Source organism: Ambystoma mexicanum, chromosome 11, assembly GCF_040938575.1.
Source record: "Ambystoma mexicanum isolate Mex_15411 chromosome 11, UKY_AmexF1_1, whole genome shotgun sequence".
NCBI lineage: Eukaryota > Metazoa > Chordata > Amphibia > Caudata > Ambystomatidae > Ambystoma > Ambystoma mexicanum.
The window spans coordinates 256,121,325-256,132,265 of record NC_090934.1 but is presented as its reverse complement, the minus strand read 5'-3'; the positions used below and the strand labels follow the sequence as shown (position 1 = coordinate 256,132,265).

The 10,941-nt window shown below is 45.2% G+C and overlaps 3 non-coding genes across 3 annotated transcripts; all 3 read right to left on the bottom strand.

Annotated features, from left to right (window-relative positions):
* Positions 1 to 881: 881 nt before the first annotated feature.
* LOC138505413 (U11 spliceosomal RNA) lies at positions 882 to 1,021 on the bottom strand. Its single transcript, XR_011280200.1, has one exon. It is a non-coding gene; the product is annotated as a U11 spliceosomal RNA (small nuclear RNA).
* A 3,944-nt stretch (positions 1,022 to 4,965) lies between these two features.
* LOC138505417 (U11 spliceosomal RNA) lies at positions 4,966 to 5,105 on the bottom strand. The gene has a single exon (XR_011280203.1). It is a non-coding gene; the product is annotated as a U11 spliceosomal RNA (small nuclear RNA).
* Positions 5,106 to 8,993: 3,888 nt separating this feature from the next.
* Positions 8,994 to 9,133, bottom strand: LOC138505418 (U11 spliceosomal RNA). Its single transcript, XR_011280204.1, has one exon. It is a non-coding gene; the product is annotated as a U11 spliceosomal RNA (small nuclear RNA).
* Positions 9,134 to 10,941: the final 1,808 nt, after the last annotated feature.

Sequence of the window (10,941 nt, the reverse complement as noted above, 5' to 3'; positions counted from 1 at the left end):
CTGCCCCATGGTGCCAGTCAGCAGTTATAATACATGTCTCTCTATATTACTTTTGTTCTGGATCTTGCCTTACAAGCTGCATTTGCGGGAGCCCTTGCAGCCCTCACTTCCCAGTGTTATCCCGTCGACTTTTCACACCAGTTCTTCAACAGCAGGCACTTGCTTACATGGAAGTATTTATTGCTTTTCAGTGGGTATTTCCTGTTTCAGCTCCCTGAAATCCCTTCTTGATAATCGGCGGCTATTAACCCCCAGCTGTATTTCATAGTCTTCCTTATAATGTATGCACCTCAAAGGTCCCTCTGACTGTTTCCCGCTCTACACAGTGGGGTACCCAACCATGATGTAGAACTTTCCTGTGATTTCTTCATGGCCATGTGTCACTTGATGTTATTTCCTGTGATATGATAAGGTCAAAGTTCACGTGACATAATTCCCTGTGATGTCATGCCCTGTCATTTCATTGAGTCAAATTGATGTGACATCATTTCCTGTGATGTCATCATTATGCTAATTACTATTTTTGAAACGTTCAGATTCCTACATATTTTTGGTCACAGAATGTTGGCATGTATGCTATGGCATGAACAGAGATGCTGGCGAGAGCAGATATGCGCACTGGAGTGAGACGAGACACTGATCTGAAAACGATGAAAGAGGTGCTCTTCACTCCACCACAGGAGGTCATTGAGGGGAGTGCTTGAGAGTAAGGCGCAGAAATTAATCACCTGTTTAAAACACAATGAGCAAAAAGTACCATAAAAGAAATAACTGGCTGAACTGTCGCAACAAAGATTCATGTTTACGAATACACAGAGGTAACTACAAACAACACAACGGAACACACACACACGCTAATCTTTTTATATAACTTGCAATTTCGGGGCGCACGGACGAGCGATCACTAGCTGCCCCAGTTACAAAAATTATGTTTCCGAAATCTCTTGATGTCGATTCCGCACGGAGAGCTGCAGGTTACCCCGCATCCCTCTGTGTACCACTCACGGCAGAAACCCTTTTTACACAAACATTTCTGAATCGACATTCCCATGTTTCTGTTCTCCCATTACTAGAAGAGTGCTAGTAAATAAATACTCAGTAATTAGTGAAAAAACAGGCTACAGAAAACATTACAAGCAGCTATGTAACAATCGTGGAAATAAAATCACATTTGGTGTCAAATAAGGACCACAACACCACAGAAAAATATGCAATTAACCAAGGCATTCTGGGAAAGGCGCATGGTCGAATTGCCAGTTGGGTCGTTTTTAATAGAAACAGAGACAGGACGTATATATATATATATATATATATATATATATATATATATATATATATATATATATATCATATCGCTTTCCGATTACTGGATGGACCCCTGTAACATTGAATAAGAAACTAAATTCAGCAACTTTGAAGCTCCAGGTGTTGCACTTATATCTGCAACGGATATACCCTTGCGTGATGCATTCTAGCTTTGAAACCTGTTATTTATCGGTCACTCAGAGATCTATGTTAGCAGTTGGTCTTGAAACACAACCGCCCTTCTTTCTACCAACAGAGCAAGGCTTTTCTAACTAACCTTTGTTCTGCAAGTCACACAACCATTACCTCGACAGTGAAGGTAAACTGGACTCATTTTCTATATACAGTCATATAGCAATTTATATCAGATGTTGATTAAACCTGTGGATTACCATTTATCAGGGACATCATTTCACCAAAATGTCAGTGGTAGCGGAAGGGACATCACACGACCCTTGACCTCTGATGACATCACAGGACGTGCTGTCATTTGACCCCACCCCAAAGTGACATCATGGGAAGTGATGGAACATGACCTTCTTACCCCTTGGCAAAACAGAAGAGGCATCACATAGCATTGTTTCTAAGTGCACTACGAAAAATATGGTTACATATCACTGTAAAGTGATATACATTTCATACACAAGAATAGATCGCCATATGTATCGTTAATATCAGCGCATATAGGCCCATATTAACAGGTTACTGTGAATGCAAGCAGACGTCCAAGGCCAAACGATGATGTGTTATTATATAGCACTTATGCTTAAGCGATTCATATAGAGCAAATATACATACAACATCACCCAACCTGTGTTGGTACTCATTTATCAAACTCAGCAGGATGAAAGGCTGAGTTGAACTTGCTGGAGTCAAGCCTGCAACCTGCAGATCACACACGCATTGCAGCAGCGAGTGCTGAACCCACTGAGTTATCTTACCGGCTATAGCTATCAGAAAACCAGCCACTTGAGAAATAAAAAGCCACATGCTGTTGGCCACAGCCCAGGAGCCTCAATTTAAAAAAATGGAAATAAACGTTTTTAAATTTCTTTTTTTAGGGGTAGCAAGGCAGACCAAAGGGTATTGCAGTAGCATTATCTAATAGTTCATCAAGGATGTCTCTTACCACTGGTTTGACAATCAGTGACAGCATGTTTTCCTTCCTTTGATAGTCCAGCAGACCCATGGTGCCTATGTATGCAGTCATCTTGTCCAGTGAGGACCTAAACTGCTGGTGCAGCCGGTAATTGCAGAACCGTCGGCTCATTGATCAGTGGTTGAAAGTTTGCGGATGCCCTTCCAGGCACCGTAGTGGGGATGTCTTCTCCTGACATTCTGACGGGCCACGGTCATGCACCTCTGGACTTGGTGCTGTGTGATGTCTCTTTTCAGGTCTTCCCGTACATCTGGCACAGGAAAATACCATACTGATCCTCTGGGTGGCATGGATACCCTCCTACTGTGCTGGGTCTGTGTGTAACACACTGTGCTCATGCTTCTCAAGTCGGTCCTCCCGCTGATCAGCCACCCAGCGCGGGCTCTCTTCAAAGGTTGAGTCACCCACCAACTTGCCTTGCCGTGCACAGCAAATACTCTGGCAAGTGGGATCCGCTCTGTTGCTGTGCACGGCGAAATCTCTGCACGCTCTGTTGTAGTGGGAGTGGGTTCCGCTGTGGGTCCACAGTGTGCTCCAGCCTTCTCTGCGGCGAGTCTAAATGGGTGCGAGAACGGGTGCCAGAAGGCCCTTCCAGCGGCACCGTCCTGCGAGGCGTGCTCCGTTCACTGCTGACCAAGCCTTTAGTCTTCCTTTACTGCACACAGGGCCTACAGTGTTATGTGAGTGGGCCACACTCATAAAGACACCTAGTACACCGTGTTTCTGAACAGCTTCAACTTTATTTTTCCAACTACCCAACTCCCATTTCCGACCCCATCACTTCCTTTCCCCCCTCCCGTGTAGCCGCAACCTATCAGAACAAATAGACGGCTGAGACATGACATGGCCGTGCCGAGTTTGCTCTGCCGCCGCATCTGTGCAGCAAAATGAAGCACACCGAAACATGGTGTACTGTGCTGGCCAAGCTTTTGATGGAACAACTAGTGCACGGATGACACCAGCGGCCAGTCACAGTGAGGCAATGGCTAAGGAGCTAAAGGACAGTGTAGCTATGGCATACTTGCTAACCCTACCGATTTGGGCGGTAGGCTACTGCATTTTACGCAGTCCTATCGCCTACAGATTTCATTGTTAAGACCTACCGATTTCCAGGCCTGGCTGGCTGTCTGGGGCCCAGCCAGTCCACCCAGCCAGTCCTGTACAGGGTGAGCAATGAGAGCAGCATTGGAGATTCATGAAGGTGGGCGTGTTAAATGGCCCATTAATTTGATGGATGTAGTCTGCCTGTCCACAAATGGCGTGAAACAGACACTCTGCCCAGGGCTTGGGCATCGTGAGACCCAAGCAAGTGTCAAGGGTCACACCGTGACACCACACACATGATCCGTGCCTCTCAGAGCTGCTTGCCTCAGGTCATGGTGCCATGGAATAATATACTGTGTTTCTTCAGACCTCTGAGCTTGTGCTCTGTCTCTCACTGCAGAATAGTGAACTTCCCAGTGACTGTGCTGTATACACACAGCTGCAAACATATATTCTCTGAGGCAGGTAAATTGGTTACTTTTTTAGATATGTGATGTGTCAAGGGCAGGGACGGCATCAAGGCCTTTCAACCATTTCAGTTGAAAGGGGCAATGAGCCTCAGGGAGGCCCCCAGGAACTGCCCCATGGTGCCAGTCAGCAGTTATAATACATGTCTCTCTATATTACTTTTGTTCTGGATCTTGCCTTACAAGCTGCATTTGCGGGAGCCCTTGCAGCCCTCACTTCCCAGTGTTATCCCGTCGACTTTTCACACCAGTTCTTCAACAGCAGGCACTTGCTTACATGGAAGTATTTATTGCTTTTCAGTGGGTATTTCCTGTTTCAGCTCCCTGAATCCCTTCTTGATAATCGGCGGCTATTAACCCCCAGCTGTATTTCATAGTCTTCCTTATAATGTATGCACCTCAAAGGTCCCTCTGACTGTTTCCCGCTCTACACAGTGGGGTACCCAACCATGATGTAGAACGTTCCTGTGATTTCTTCATGGCCATGTGTCACTTGATGTTATTTCCTGTGATATGATAAGGTCAAAGTTCACGTGACATAATTCCCTGTGATGTCATGCCCTGTCATTTCATTGAGTCAAATTGATGTGACATCATTTCCTGTGATGTCATCATTATGCTAATTACTATTTTTGAAACGTTCAGATTCCTACATATTTTTGGTCACAGAATGTTGGCATGTATGCTATGGCATGAACAGAGATGCTGGCGAGAGCAGATATGCGCACTGGAGTGAGACGAGACACTGATCTGAAAACGATGAAAGAGGTGCTCTTCACTCCACCACAGGAGGTCATTGAGGGGAGTGCTTGAGAGTAAGGTGCAGAAATTAATCACCTGTTTAAAACACAATGAGCAAAAAGTACCATAAAAGAAATAACTGGCTGAACTGTCGCAACAAAGATTCATGTTTACGAATACACAGAGGTAACTACAAACAACACAACGGAACACACACACACGCTAATCTTTTTATATAACTTGCAATTTCGGGGCGCACGGAGGAGCGATCACTAGCTGCCCCAGTTATAAAAATTATGTTTCCGAAATCTCTTGATGTCGATTCCGCACGGAGAGCTGCAGGTTACCCCGCATCCTTCCGTGTACCACTCAAGGCAGAAACCCTTTTTACACAAACATTTCTGAATCGACGTTCCCATGTGTCTGTTCTCCCATTACTAGAAGAGTGCTAGTAAATAAATACTCAGTAATTCGTGAAAAAACAGGCTCCAGAAAACGTTACAAGCAGCTATGTAACAATCGCGGAAATAAAATCACATTTGGTTTCAAATAAGGACCACAACACCACAGAAAAATATGCAATTAACCAAGGCATTCTGGGAAAGGCGCATGGTCGAATTGCCAGTTGGGTCGTTTTTAATAGAAACAGAGACAGGACGTATAACAGACAGGGTGTGTTTCCGATTACTGGATGACCTCTGTAACATTGAATAAGAAACTAAATTCAGCAACTTTGAAGATCCAGGTGATGCACTTATATCTGCAACGGATATACCCTTGCTTGATGCATTCTAGCTTTGAAACCAGTTATTTATCGGTCACTCAGAGATCTCTGTTAGCAGTTGGTCTTGAAACACAACCGCCCTTCTTTCTACCAACAGAGCAAGGCTTTTCTAACTAACCTTTGTTCTGCAAGTCACACAACCATTATCTCGACAGTGAAGGTAAACTGGACTCATTTTCTATATGCAGTCATATAGCAATTTACATCAGATGTTGATTAAACCTGTGGATTAGCATTTACCAGGGACATCATTTCACCAAAATGTCAGTGGTAGCGGAAGTGACATCACACGACCCTTGACCTCTGATGACATCACAGGACGTGATGTCATTTGACCCCACCCCAAAGTGACATCATGGGAAGTGATGGAACATGACCTTCTTACCCCTTGGCAAAACAGAAGAGGCATCACATAGCATTGTTTCTAAGTGCACTACGAAAAATATGGTTACATATCACTGTAAAGTGATATACATTTCATACACAAGAATAGATCGCCATATGTATCGTTAATATCAGCGCATATAGGCCCATATTAACAGGTTACTGTGAATGCAAGCAGACGTCCAATGCCAAACGATGATGTGTTATTATATAGCACTTATGCTTAAGCGATTCATATAGAGCAAATATACATACAATATCACCCAACCTGTGTTGGTACTCATTTATCAAACTCAGCAGGATGAAAGGCTGAGTTGAACCTGCCGGAGTCAAGCCTGCAACCTGCAGATCACACACGCATTGCAGCAGCGAGTGCTGAACCCACTGAGCTATCTTACCGGCTATAGCTATCAGAAATCCAGCCACTTGAGAAATAAAAAGCCACATGCTGTTGGCCACAACCCAGGAGCCTCAATTTAAAAAAATGGAAATAAACGTTTTTAAATTTCTTTTTTTAGGGGTAGCAAGGCAGACCAAAGGGTATTGCAGTAGCATTATCTAATAGTTCATCAAGGAAGTCTCTTACCTCTGGTTTGACAGTCAGTGACAGCATGTTTTCCTTCCTTTGATCGTCCAGCAGACCCATGGTGCCTATGTATGCAGTATCTTGTCCAGTGAGGACCTAAACTGCTGGTGCAGCCGGTAATTGCAGAACCGTCGGCTCATTGATCAGTGGTTGAAAGTTTGCGGATGCCCTTCCAGGCACCGTAGTGGGGATGTCTTCTCCTGACATTCTGACGGGCCACGGTCATGCACCTCTGGACTTTGTGCTGTTTGATGTCTCTTTTCAGGTCTTCCCGTAGATCTGGCACAGGAAAATACCATACTGATCCTCTGAGTGGCCTGTATACCCTCCTACTGTGCTGGGTCTGTGTATAACACACTGTGCTCATGCTTCTCAAGTCGCTCCTCCCGCTGATCAGCCACCCAGCGCGGGCTCTCTTCAAAGGTTGAGTCACCCACCGACTTGCCTTGCCGTGCACAGCAAATACTCTGGCAAGCGGGATCCGCTCTGTTGCTGTGCATGGCAAAATCTCTGAACACTCTGTTGTAGTGGGAGTGGGTTCCGCTGTGGGTCCACAGTGTGCTCCAGCCTTCTCTGCAGCGAGTCTAAATGGGTGCGAGAACGGGTGCCAGAAGGCCCTTCCGGCGGCACCATCCTGCGGGGCGTGCTCCGTTCACTGCTGACCAAGCCTTTTGTCTTCCTTTACTGCACACAGGGCCTACAGTGTTATGTGAGTGGGCCACACTCATAAAGACACCTAGTACACCGTATGTCTGAACAGCTTCAACTTTATTTTTCCAACTGCCTAACTCCCATTTCCGACCCCATCACTTCCTTTCCCCCCTCCCCTGTAGCCGCAACCCACCAGAACAAATAGACGGCTGAGACATGACCGTGCCGAGTTTGCTCTGCCGCAACATCTGTGCAGCAAAATGAAGCACACCGAAACATGGTGTACTGTGCTGGCCAAGCTTTTGATGGAACAACTAGTGCACGGATGACACCAGCGGCCAGTCACAGTGAGGCAATGGCTAAGGAGCTAAAGGACAGTCTAGCTATGGCATGCTTGCCAACCCTACCGATTTGGGCGGTAGGCTACTGCATTTTACGCAGTCCTATCGCCTACAGATTTCGTTGTTAAGACCTACCGATTTCCAGGCCTGGCTGGCTGCCTGGGGCCCAGCCAGTCCACCCAGCCAGTCCTGTACAGCGTGAGCAATGAGAGCAGCATTGGAGATTCATGAAGGTGCGCGTGTTAAATGGCCCATTAATTTGATGGATGTAGTCTGCCTGTCCACAAATGGCGTGAAACAGACACTCTGCCCAGGGCCTGGGCATCGTGAGACCCAAGCAAGTGTCAGAGCGTCACACCGTGACACCACACACATGATCCGTGCCTCTCAGAGCTGCTTGCCTGAGCTCATGGTGCCATGGGATAATATACTGTGTTTCTTCAGACCTCTGAGCTTGTGCTCTGTCTCTCACTGCAGAATAGTGAACTTCCCAGTGACTGTTCTGTATACACACAGCTGCAAACATATATTCTCTGAGGCAGGTAAATTGGTTACTTTTTTAGATATGTGATGTGTCAAAGGCAGGGACGGCATCAAGGCCTTTCAACCATTTCAGTTGAAAGGGGCAATGAGCCTCAGGGGGGCCCCCAGGAACTGCCCCATGGTGCCAGTCAGCAGTTATAATACATGTCTCTCTATATTACTTTTGTTCTGGAGCTTGCCTTACAAGCTGCATTTACGGGAGCCCTTGCAGCCCTCACTTCCCAGTGTTATCACGTCGACTTTTCAGACCAGTTCTTCAACAGCAGGCACTTGCTTACATGGAAGTATGTATTGCTTTTCAGTGGGTATTTCCTGTTTCAGCTCCCTGAAATCCCTTCTTGATAATCGGCGGCTATTAACCCCCAGCTGTATTTCATAGTCTTCCTTATAATGTATGCACCTCAAAGGTCCCTCTGTTTCCCGCTCTACACAGTGGGGTACCCAACCATGATGTAGAACGTTCCTGTGATTTCTTCATGGCCATGTGTCACTTGATGTTATTTCCTGTGATATGAAAAGGTCAAAGTTCACGTGACATAATTCCCTGTGATGTCATGCCCTGTCATTTCATTGAGTCAAATTGATGTGACATAATTTCCTGTGATGTCATCATTATGCTAATTACTATTTTTGAAACGTTCAGATTCCTACATATTTTTGGTCACAGAATGTTGGCATGTATGCTATGGCATGAACAGAGATGCTGGCGAGAGCAGATATGCGCACTGGAGTGAGACGAGACACTGATCTGAAAACGATGAAAGAAGTGCTCTTCACTCCACCACAGGAGGTCATTGAGGGGAGTGCTTGAGAGTAAGGCGCAGAAATTAATCACCTGTTTAAAACATAATGAGCAAAAAGTACCATAAAAGAAATAACTGGCTGAACTGTCGTAACAAAGATTCATGTTTACGAATGCACAGAGGTAACTACAAACAACACAACGGAACACACACACACGCCAATGTTTTTATATAACTTGCAATTTCGGGGCGCACGGACGAGCGATCACTAGCTGCCCCAGTTACAAAAACCATGTTTACGAAATCTCTTGATGTCGATTCCGCACGGAGAGCTGCAGGTTATCCCGCATCCCTCTGTGTACCACTCACGGCAGAAACCCTTTTTACACAAACATTTCTGAATCGACGTTCCCATGTTTCTGTTCTCCCATTACTAGAAGAGTGTTAGTAAATAAATATTCAGTAATTAGTGAAAAAACAGGCTCCAGAAAACATTACAAGCAGCTATTTAACAATCGCGGAAATAAAATCACATTTGGTGTCAAATAAGGACCACAACACCACAGAAAAATATGCAATTAACCAAGGCATTCTGGGAAAGGCACATGGTCGAATTTCCAGTTGGGTCGTTTTTAATAGAAACAGAGACAGGACGTATAACAGACAGGGTGTGTTTCCGATTACTGGGTGGACCTCTGTAACATTGAATAAGAAACTAAATTCAGCAACTTTGAAGCTCCAGGTATTGCACTTATATCTGCAACGGATATACCCTTGCTTGATGCATTCTAGCTTTGAAACCTGTTATTTATCGATCACTCAGAGATCTCTGTTAGCAGTTGGTCTTGAAACACAACCACCCTTCTTTCTACCAACAGAGCAAGGCTTTTCTAACTAACCTTTGTTCTGCAAGTCACACAACCATTACCTCGACAGTGAAGGTAAACTGGACTCATTTTCTATATATAGTCATATAGCAATTTACATCAGATGTTGATTAAACCTGTGGATTACCATTTATCAGGGACATCATTTCACCAAAATGTCAGTGATAGCGGAAGTGATATCACACGACCCTTGACCTCTGATGACATCACAGGACGTGATGTCATTTGACCCCACCGCAAAGTGACATCATGGGAAGTGATGGAACATGACCTTCTTACCCCTTGGCAAAACAGAATAGGCATCACATAGCATTGTTTCTAAGTGCACTACGAAAAATATGGTTACATATCACTGTAAAGTGATATACATTTCATACACAAGAATAGATCGCCATATGTATCGTTAATATCAGCGCATATAGGCCCATATTAACAGGTTACTGTGAATGCAAGCAGACGTCCAAGGCCAAACGATGATGTGTTATTATATAGCACTTATGCTTAAGCGATTCATATAGAGCAAATATACATACAATATCACCCAACCTGTGTTGGTACTCATTTATCAAACTCAGCAGGATGAAAGGCTGAGTTGAACTTGCTGGAGTCAAGCCTGCAACCTGCAGATCACACACACATTGCAGCAGCGAGTGCTGAACCCACTGAGCTATCTTACCGGCTATAGCTATCAGAAAACCAGCCACTTGAGAAATAAAAAGCCACATGCTGTTGGCCACAGCCCAGGAGCCTCAATTTAAAAAAATGGAAATAAACGTTTTTAAATTTCTTTTTTTAGGGGTAGCAAGGCAGACCAAAGGGTATTGCAGTAGCATTATCTAATAGTTCATCAAGGATGTCTCTTACCACTGGTTTGACAATCAGTGACAGCATGTTTTCCTTCCTTTGATAGTCCAGCAGACCCATGGTGCCTATGTATGCAGTCATCTTGTCCAGTGAGGACCTAAACTGCTGGTGCAGCCGGTAATTGCAGAACCGTCGGCTCATTGATCAGTGGTTGAAAGTTTGCGGATGCCCTTCCAGGCACCGTAGTGGGGATGTCTTCTCCTGACATTCTGACGGGCCACGGTCATGCACCTCTGGACTTGGTGCTGTGTGATGTCTCTTTTCAGGTCTTCCCGTACATCTGGCACAGGAAAATACCATACTGATCCTCTGGGTGGCATGGATACCCTCCTACTGTGCTGGGTCTGTGTGTAACACACTGTGCTCATGCTTCTCAAGTCGCTCCTCCCGCTGATCAGCCACCCAGCGCGGGCTCTCTTCAAAGGTTGAGTCACCCACCAAC